Raw genomic sequence first — 10,462 nt, forward strand, 5'->3', positions numbered from 1 at the left:
TCAGGCTTGCTTTTAGTTGTAGGCTAGGCTCGTCACTATATGTGAGGTTGTCAGTCATGATTTATGATCCTTTATGCTTTCTATGCATATATTATTTTTCACAAGTTAAAGCTGTTTTTGAAAAATTGATCTGATTAAGTCCAATTGGAATACGAAAGCGCATATGAATTAAAGCTGAGTTATTTTTTTTTTTTTACTAAGCCTGTGAGTTTATTTCTTCATTACCTTCACAAAAGAGGGATTACCATCTGAAATTTTGGACTGTTTATTGCTGTTGCTTAATATTATAACATTTAAGTGTTTTTATTTTTCATTTTTCAGAAACAAGTGAAGTCAGTTAATGCTGGAGACGGCTATCTCTTCACATCTTTGTTGTGATTTTTGTACTTATTCATCCAGTGGCTCGCCTTCTGCAATAGAGAGGGTTCCTGGATGTGATGTGGATTTACCAGAGCCATTGTTGATCTTTGTCTTTTGATTTGTAAGAAATGAGTTATCATAGACAATCTGTCTGAAACACCAGGATATAAAGTGACAGATAGCCACTATGGTGCCAAAGGGAAAAAGCCATGACTATGGGCCAGCTGACCCTGCTTCAATTAGCAGCTTGGATGACTGATCAAGAGGCAGGGGTCATCATGCTATTATGTGGGAAAGTCTCACAATATCCGGTGGAGACTGGGGATGTAACTTTGAGTTCATCATTAAAGGAGGGGAAGGGTGCTTTCACACCACAGAGGTGGGGCAATACACTGCACTACACTGCATACTTGTCCCTCAGGTGCAACCACCAAAAGATGGAATTGGAGGTGGTGAGTAATGGGGTAGGCCTTAAAAAAGGTTGGTGGTGGCAGTCGAAACCCCAGGACAATTAGCTTCTGGAACCAACCTCAGCTATACTGGAGTTAGTCCAAAGGGCATGGAGAAACTGGCAGACCTGGCATGGATGTGCAGTACTGGGTAGGAAGGCCATAGGATGACATGATGACATGTGAGCAAAAATGTGCTAAAAAAGGATATAACCATATATAGATCACATACTGATTACTTAAAGCACTGAGAGGAATGTTATAGATTTGCAACAACGTTTTAACAGCAACCATGTATTAATTGTGGGTAATCAGAATGCTCAATAATTGTGGGTAACATTGTATATCTAAGCACACCTTTGTGAATAAGCTTCTAGAATGTGGTATTGAGAACTATAAATAGATTGGTACTAAACCAATGTATGTTAGATGTTGAATTAACAACTGTAGAATGGAACTTGAATTTGGTATGTCTGACACAAGTGTAATGGGAAATGCCTGTGACACACTACTGCTTCTACCAATTGATAGTACATCCTTTGAGATGCATTTTACATACAATCAAACCTGTCACATCAATACTATCAGTAGCATCATATTTCCACAAAATGTATCACGATGAACCACCCTGCTCATAGCGTATGTTAAGGTTGTAAAGAAAAAGTTGCCAAAGCCTTTTAAAGACACAGTAAGATCTCAGACGTCAGCGCACATGCCAATATCTACTTCTTCATTAGCACATACTGCAGATCCAGACAGCTCATGCAATAATCACCAGGAAAGTAGACCTCATCCAAGAGAATCCACAACATCTGCTTCCATACAGGGAAATGTTTTAGTCACAGGTGACTATAGTTAGGCAAACCGACTCCACTCTCACCAGGCTGAAAAAGAACAGGCTTACTAATTGTTTTCCAGTACCAAGATCCATGATGTCACAAGGGTGGCTTATGTAGGTGTGAATGGTCTGAGACTCTATACCCACAAAGAAACATGATGGAATTTGCTATGCACATGTTAGAGGCAGGAAAGCACTATTCTGTAGTATCATGCCTTAAGCAAGAATGGTGATTAGATACCAAGACCATATAATTGGCATTAGAGAGTGGCTGAGTAGTTGGCATCATTCTAAGGGGATTTCCTATTTCAACAGGGATCGCTTACATCTCTCATACCAAGGTTATGCATACTGGCTAAAGTCTTTGAAGCACTCATAGTGTTTTTTTTTTTTTAAACCGAGTTCCCCTTTCTGAATAACAAATTCAAATTCAGACATTATCATGATGCAACAATCAGTGGTAGGAGTGTAATTAGAAAGATGGCTGAACTTGAGGCTCTTCTGCAACTTAAATACGTTCATATTTGTTGATTTACTGAGACACTGAGCCCAATTCCAAAAGACTTGCTCAGTGTAAGTGACCATGTAGAATCAGGACTCTTTGTAAGACTGATTGTAGATAGGCCTTACATTGAAGCCATTCATACAGAGGAGCAATTCTTTCAGAATTAGGGCAGACTTACACTGAGAGCAACCCTTCTGTAATCTGGCCTATAGTTTCACTGAATTTACAGCACTCACTTTATGCAAAGGTACTAGAAGCATAGCAAGAGGAGAACAAGCACACCCCACCCAAACATACACACTTTCCACAGACTGATGTACTGTACCTCAGCTGTCTAATTGGCTAAAAAAACACTTGAACTACAATAGCAGAAAATAGAGAGACGAATGATTTCAATAAAATAAGTTCCAGTTTAAAATTTCTTCTGTGGTAGTTGAAGTATTTTGGAGTCTGGAAAAAATAAGGAAAACTGCACCATTGCTGCTTCCACCTGCATTTCATCCGCCTGCAGTCTGTTGCCTTACTTTACCATGGTACAGCAAGATGCTCTAATCTTTTTGGAGATGCAATACTTCTTAAATGCCCTTAATTTCACTGGATGTCCCTGATTTTGACACTTTTTCTCCTTTACCTCAAAGTTTTTGATTTTCTGGTAAGTTACTGAGGATTAGTCAATTATTAATGTCAGACATTAATTTTATATTTCGTATTGTTCAGAAAATGCATGTTTGTCTCATATTTTTGCCTTGTCCTGTGTAAAATGTTATGATTTTGTGGTAGGTGAATGAGACTCTTGCAGTTAGTAATGGCAGACAGAGTTTCATTCTTCCTTCAAACATGCATGCTGATGGCATCAGGAGTAATTGACAGTCACCCTGTAAATTTTTTCACAGAGGGGCACTATAATCCTGACTTCAGTTTGTGTGCGAGCGCATGCATGACAGGGTGTGTCTGCATGTGCTAGTGGTAGTGTGCAGTTTTCCAGCTGCTACCCTGTGTGCACGCGTAGACATTTGCCCTTTCTTTATTGCTTAACACAGCAGTTATGCAGAATATCTACCTCTTAAACATCTCTGATTTTGAAGAATGTCCTCATCTTTTTCTCAATTTTTGTCTTGTCCATCTTAAAGTTTTTGATTTTCTGATTAATCAATGAATATTTTAGACAAGTCAATAATGCTGGACATCAGAATTTTGTACTTATTGTTTAGTAACTGCATTTTGATGCAAAACAATTTCTATAAACTTTAATTGAATTAGAGTAGTTTAAAAATAACCCCCTGATTTTTTTGCCCCCATTCTTTTTTGCTATGTCCAGAATTTGAGATAACTAGAGAGGTGAGGAAGGAACTATACCTCTTGCCTATTCTTGATTTTTACAGAATAAAATACACAAGGTAAAGTCAGTTATTTATTTTTTGACCCATCACTGATTTTCTTGCAAATCATTGACGATTATAGATAAGTCAATTACTGTAGGTATTAAAGTTCCAGTCTACTTACTTTTCAGAAAATGCATGTTAAGGATAATAGAACAGGATTTGTCTTAAGTGAATTAGAAACAGTTATATATGGCCCCCAATTTTGTCCTCCCATTATTTTTCCAGAATTCATGAAGAAAGTTGAGAGGTACGAAGAAGCTTCCCATGTCAATTGTTATGAACGTTAAAAAAAAGCATACATACTTTGCTGTGTGTAATGTTTACTTTTATCACTGTCAGCTTTATTTGGCTTTCTGGCACAATTTAAAAAATGGACCGGCAAAGGGAAAATAGTCACTGGACATCCATGACTCTTCAGTTCCCATCAAATGGCCACCGGACTAGAGGCTGCTGGAAAAGCACTACAGACTACATGGTTCATAGTAGACTAGCATAACAATATGTGAGCAGAGATTACAGACTCAGCATTGCATTAGTAGATAAGGGCAACAAATCACATACACTTAGATTGCATAGTAATTCGACAGCGCATGTCCTATTACTATGACCATAAAAAATAATGAAATTGCTCCCCACTGCACACATTTATGGAAGTGTACAAGGCTGAGTTGGTCCTTGTCAAAATCCATCCTTATAGGTCATCTCCTATCTCCAGGGGAGACAAACAAATTAGAATGAGGTTGAATTTATTGGTGTCCATCTAATTGTCAGGATTTTCCTTGAAGTAGACAAGGGTATATATATTTTTTTATTTAACATATTCCAGAGATGGTGAAAGCACTGAGTAGTAAATCTGTTCCTCTAACATATCTTGTTTGTTGATGGAGATTCAAGTCTTTTTGCAGAGGTTTAAGAGATCCAGGGTGAGTTATCAGTGACATGCAATGTTAGACTAATCACTAGTCAGGAGTCTATATGAGACAAAGTACAGAGATATGATTTCAAGCATATCTTGAGAAATGGGGGTCTTTAGCCTGGTGATTTTTTTCTGTTATGAACCCCTGGGGTCTTTGTAATGTGCCATGTGTTTGGACCGATATATATTAAAAGGGACATTATTTTCTGTAATTTGCCTAATCAGGGTAAAGTATGGAGGGAATATAACTTCCTTTGACTTGGATGAAATACCGTTACTTAATGGCTGGACTAGACAAAAGGCTTTCCTGATTATTGTTGCTGCATGTTGGTCAAAAGATAAGCTGTCTTCACTGATGTAGATATCTCTTATGATTATATCATTCTATAGCAGGAAGTTGTCTATAATATAAGGATTGCCACAAAACAAAATGGCGCTCCATATACAAGTTCATTTCCTAATACATTTTTGAATTGCATGGTTTTGCTGGTATCAGCTGCTGAGTAAATGAAAAAAAAAACAGTTTGCAGTCATTTGCAAATGTAGTTATAGATATGTCTTAGTGGTTTACATACCATCTAGTAGATACTGAACAAAAGGGATCCCAGCACCAAGCCCTGAGTAAAGCCTCTAACCATCTTTTTGCTTCCTGAGTTGGCACCTGCAACTTCAGCTTTGTAGATTCTACCCATCAGCTGGTTCGCTATCTGTCTTAACATAAGGATGCATGTTTAGTCATTTAATATTAATTTGGATACCTGTATGGGGATTAGTGTCAAAGGTCTTGGTCAGATCTTGGTACACTGGATAAACTGTATAGCTGCTGACTACAGCTAGCTGCAGTGAATCTCTCAAAGAAATTTACTAAATTAAACAGACATGATTTCCTTTTAAAAAACATTGTTGTGGGTCAAGTTCATTAATATTTTTTCATATCGGAGATTATGAAATCAGGTAAAACTTAACACATTTCATGGTTTTGCAAGTTGCATTTATTAGGCTGATGGGTTTATAGTTCCTGAGAAATGAGGTGAGCCCCCTTTATAGAGGGAAGTAATGATAACCATTTTCTTTGACTCGGGAACATACACTATAGCAATGCTGAAAGTAAACAGTTTTAGAAGATAAATGAGGGTTTATGATTATATTTCACTGTGGTGTTAATTTTGTGTTGCACTGTGGTCTTTCTTATGGTAACTAAGATCTTTGCAGAACTTTTAGACAGTCTTTAATGCTGGCAGAGTTTAATTATAGGCCTTATTTTTTTCTGTAGTCTAGCTTATTAATGTCACATTCCAGCAAGATGGTTTATTTTTAAGGTTCTGTCCATATTTAGTGCCATTTGCTACAACTTCATTTATATTAGAGTGGAGTAAAATTTCTTGGCATATCTGATAGCTGAAACTATATGGGGTCTGGAAATAATTGCATTTTCATTTTGAGAGCTCATCATATAGTTTTAACTGGTTAGTCTTTTTAAAAGACATGAATTCATATGTGCTCAGTGTTTTGGACTTACATGCATTGGGTCTATATTATAACCACGAACGTTTACTTACCCGAACGCCTAAACACTGACACGTCTTCATCGAACCATGAAAACATTGATCATCCAGAAGCGCAAAATCGGAAATGTCAAATCGTCATGCTTGGCCCTTCTGTGATATAGCTCCGTAAGGTAAGTGTGCGATAGTTACGGACCTTAGGGTTAGGGTGCGGGTTAAGGTAAGTGCATAGATGGTAATGCATGTTAGATTTAGTGTAGGGTTAGAAGTAGGGTTTTGTTAAGTGTATGTGTGTGGATTATTTAGTTTGTTTGGGTTTAGCTTTTTAAGGTAAGTGTGCGATAGTTATGGACCTTAGGGTTAGGGTGCAGGTTAAGTTAAGTGCATACATGGTGGTATATGCAAGATTTAGTGCAGGGTTAGAAGTAGGGTTTAGTTTAGGGTTAAAAGTAGGGTTTTGGTTAGTGTATGTATGTGGTTTATTTAGTTTGTTTGTGTAGGTAGTATGTAGCAGGCGGTGGGGTGGGACAACTATGACAGTTCGACTTTTTGAATTTTGTGGTTTAGGGTGTTCTGTGTATTTGCAGTTCATGAAATATGTATCGACATGTAGGTATTCGGGTAAGTAAACGTTCATGTTTATAATATAGACCTGATGCATTAATGTCACCTTGACCATGGGCAGAGGGTTAGGGTGTACTGTATGTTCTGGCCTAGCTTGCCTGAGTATAAAGGATGTATCTTACTTAGTGGACCACCCTCTATGTGGTTGCACCGGGGCATGTTAGTGCTACGTATTTGTGTGAATGCACCTGTGGGATGAGTTGCATGATGTCGCACACAGGTGTGGTGCTGAATACTGGCACTACAGTGATTAGACCTCTGGGACTGGTTGCTGTGATGTGGTACTGTGAACTGGTGCTGAATGGGCATCTGCCAGTCTGGCAGTCATGATACAGCATAGATATTTGTTACAGTAGTGCCTTGGAAGTGAAGCCTTCTGGTTGCTCTGCTGAGATTTGCAGTGTTACACTGTAACCAAAAGGCAGTCTGTCAGGTAACCAGAGAGATAATGTACTTCAATGCCAACTCAGACTATACCTTTTATGGATGGTCCAGTGTGGTAGTGACACTGTAATTCAGTGCTCTGTGATGACTTATAGATTTTAAAGGGGGATGCAATATGTATAATTTGTGAATTCCTGGATGATACCTAATATTTCTGACTTGTCCCTCAATTTTTTTTATTTTCTGATAATTTACTGAGGATTATAGCCAGACAGTAATGGCATTCATTGGAGTTTCATAATTGTTGAAAAAAATGCATTCTGATGCAAAACCTATTCTGTTCAGTTTTTAAGTGAATTAGACTAATATTTAAAAACTCTCAAATGTTGAGCCTTTCGCTCCCCCATTACTTCAGGCTTTGTCCAGAATCCTTGCTATAATCGTTGAGAGGAGTTGGTATGATGGTTAAAATATTTATCTTACAAACACAAGGTACAGGGTTTATTTCTTACATTTGAAAAGGAAATTGGCTAGGCTTAAAATAGCCCACTAGGCCAGCTAGTGTAGTACTCACCTATTAGAAACCATAAAATACAATTCAAACTACATATTCCATTTTAGGGTTAGTATATTATTTAATATATTTTAGGATTGGCTTAATAGTTAAAGTGTTTTCCTCACAGATAAAATTCAGGACTTGATTCTCACCCTGAGAAGTGTGACTAGGCTTATAAAGGCCCCCTGGGGTCATTAGTCTAGTAATCACCTATAAAAAAACTTAAGTATGAAATAAGGTGACTACAGATTTAGTTCTTTAGTTTTGGAAATAGTAGTCCTGCAGTTTGTGTTATTGCTGTCTTGTACTTAACAGGTTAGAAAACCACATCTCTCTTTTATAGCTGTCTCATTCGAACTGTTCCATTTGTGGTGTATGGGCTATATCAGATTTCATAAAAGGGTACACCAAGTCTGGGGCTGGGTATATCTCATACCTTTCTTTTCTGGTGAAGAAATTGTTAACAGTAATGAGTTATTGACTTCATATTCTTCAGAAGGATGGATGCCAATATAAAACCTGTTAATAAAGCCAGTTTGTAAGTACATGAGAAGAGGAACACTTCAGATTTGTTAGTGCTTATGGGTCTTGACCCATCATTTACTGTTTGCTTTGTTCATGGTTGTTGCCCTTAGATGTTGTGAGCTATGGCTAGGGTTCTTTTTTGCTGTGAGCTAGGGGAAAAGTATAGGGATTATTACTTACGCAGCAATTTGATTTACAGTTATATTAGTTAGGTGATAAAGGAGGTGAAACCCCTCACAACACTCAGGGCAGAGTTGACATAATCCTACGAGAGACAGGGGGCAGTTAGAACACAAAACATGTTAATCTCTACAACTAGGCAATGCCAGGAGCATGTATACATCTTCAAGAGCATGAGGTTGAAATAAATTACAATCCTCGGTTTTAAGTTTCTCACAATCATACAGAGATTTGCATAGAATGTACACGTGTTTATGGGGAAGGAAGTGAGAAGGCATGCTACATGTGAAAACACATGGTCATTACATGAAAGCTATTAAATAAAAATATGGCTTGTCAGGGTGTCTAGCATAGTGTCTTAGGATAGGAAATTTTTTCCCACATGTTAAGATAACATTACTAACTGCTCATCCTTCTTGTCTGGTAGCTACTGTAATGAATTCTATGTATTGCTCCTTATAATTATGAATGCGTTTCCTCTGTCTTACCTGTTACTCTCATAATTACTCAGAGTGTATACAACATGTGTCACTTAGTTTCACAATGTTCTCTGCCTGTAATGAATGTCAGAAGTAATGGCTTTTAATGTTAAAAATGAATGTAAATGGAGCTTTTCACCCCGGGCCTCTGCTGAAAATGGACCTGTATCCAGTCAGACTCTCTCGGTTAACAAATGCAAAATAAATAAAATAAATAAATAAACTAGTCAGTTCTCCTCCCAGAGGAATAAGCTGCCAGTACACAGCCTTAAGTTTTATTCAATGGATTAACATTTGTCAAAATACTTTTTAGTAGTACAGAAATTGTTATTATGTTAACATGAGGAGACAGGATCAGTAATTAAGTGGTTAGGAGTCATGTGGGTGGTGGATTATTCCCCATTCAAATGAAAGCTCAAAAGCTTATGGTTACTGGATATTTGGTGCTCGGTTTTTATTTCATGATAAATTCTCATATGAACAAATGTTTCTTTCCACACTAAAAAAGACTTTGCAAAAGTAAAGCAGAGTAAAACCATTGTATTTTCTATTAGAGGGTGTGGTTCCTTTTACTAAATGCCTTTTTCACTAAAGATGGTACACAAACCTTGAAAGCCCCATTCAAGTGTTTTATAAATTTGATATATTATACTGTAAAAAGCACTTCTTATGTTGATACTTAATTCAATGAATTTGTGTAAGCCTTACCCAAGTGAAAAAGTTTATCATTCTTTAACCTTACTATTAATGATGAACCTGCATTATGCATTGTTTAAGCCTCATAACAACAGGTGACTGCTACTTGAATGGTATGCTCTAGGTGCTATGTTAAAATGTCAAAGCTGCAAAAAGCAGGCAGGGTCTACACATAAAATTTATGGCTGTTAAGACTGCTTTCATGACAACTTTGTAAATGGAGACAAACTAAATCAAGAAAGCTAGGAAGGGGGCAGAGCCTAGATATCCAACTGAGAGCAGTGAATTTTGAGAGCTCCATAAACTAGTATAATAATATAGGAAAATTGTATTATTTTCAAGTTTAAAACGTCAGAAATCTATAGATAAACTACTAAACTACATAAATATCAATTTTGGTGGAGATATACAAAAATGTTCCTGTCAAGTAGCTTGGAGATATATTGAGTCACTAAATATAATCAACTCAAGGAATTATCATCCAGATGCTGCTTTCAAAAAAGAACTGCAATTGATGGCATCTACCTTACAGGAATTATCTTGAAGATGGATGACTTTAAAAATGACTTAGAAAATCTCAAATTAAATTCTCAAAAACAGACTGATACTCTTAAGGAACTATTACAGCAACACCATACAAAAATAACAAATGTAGAGACTTCTCTAAATGGCATTGAAGGAAGACTCAAAGATGAAGAATTCCAAAAAGAATTTCTGCTTAGAATACATGGCTGTTTGACAAAATAGATGACTTTAGAAAACAGGGAAAGGAGAAACAACATAAGGATCTTTGGTCTGCCTGAAAACACTGAAGGAGAAGACATTATTTCATTCTTAACAACCTGGATTCCTGAATTTTTAGACTTGAAAGAGGGACTTTCATTTGGAATTGAAAGGGTGCATAGAGCACTGAGGAAACCTGCTTCTAACACAACAAATACTCCACCTAAATCCATAGTTATAAAATTTCTTTCATTTCTGGACAAGGAACTGATATTAAAATCTGCTTGGAGAAAATCACCCTTAAAATACAATCAAAGCCTGATAAGGTTTGACAATGATT

Source organism: Protopterus annectens, chromosome 7.part0, assembly GCF_019279795.1.
Source record: "Protopterus annectens isolate FY-2018-M chromosome 7.part0, PAN1.0, whole genome shotgun sequence".
In the NCBI taxonomy this organism is placed as follows: domain Eukaryota; kingdom Metazoa; phylum Chordata; order Ceratodontiformes; family Protopteridae; genus Protopterus; species Protopterus annectens.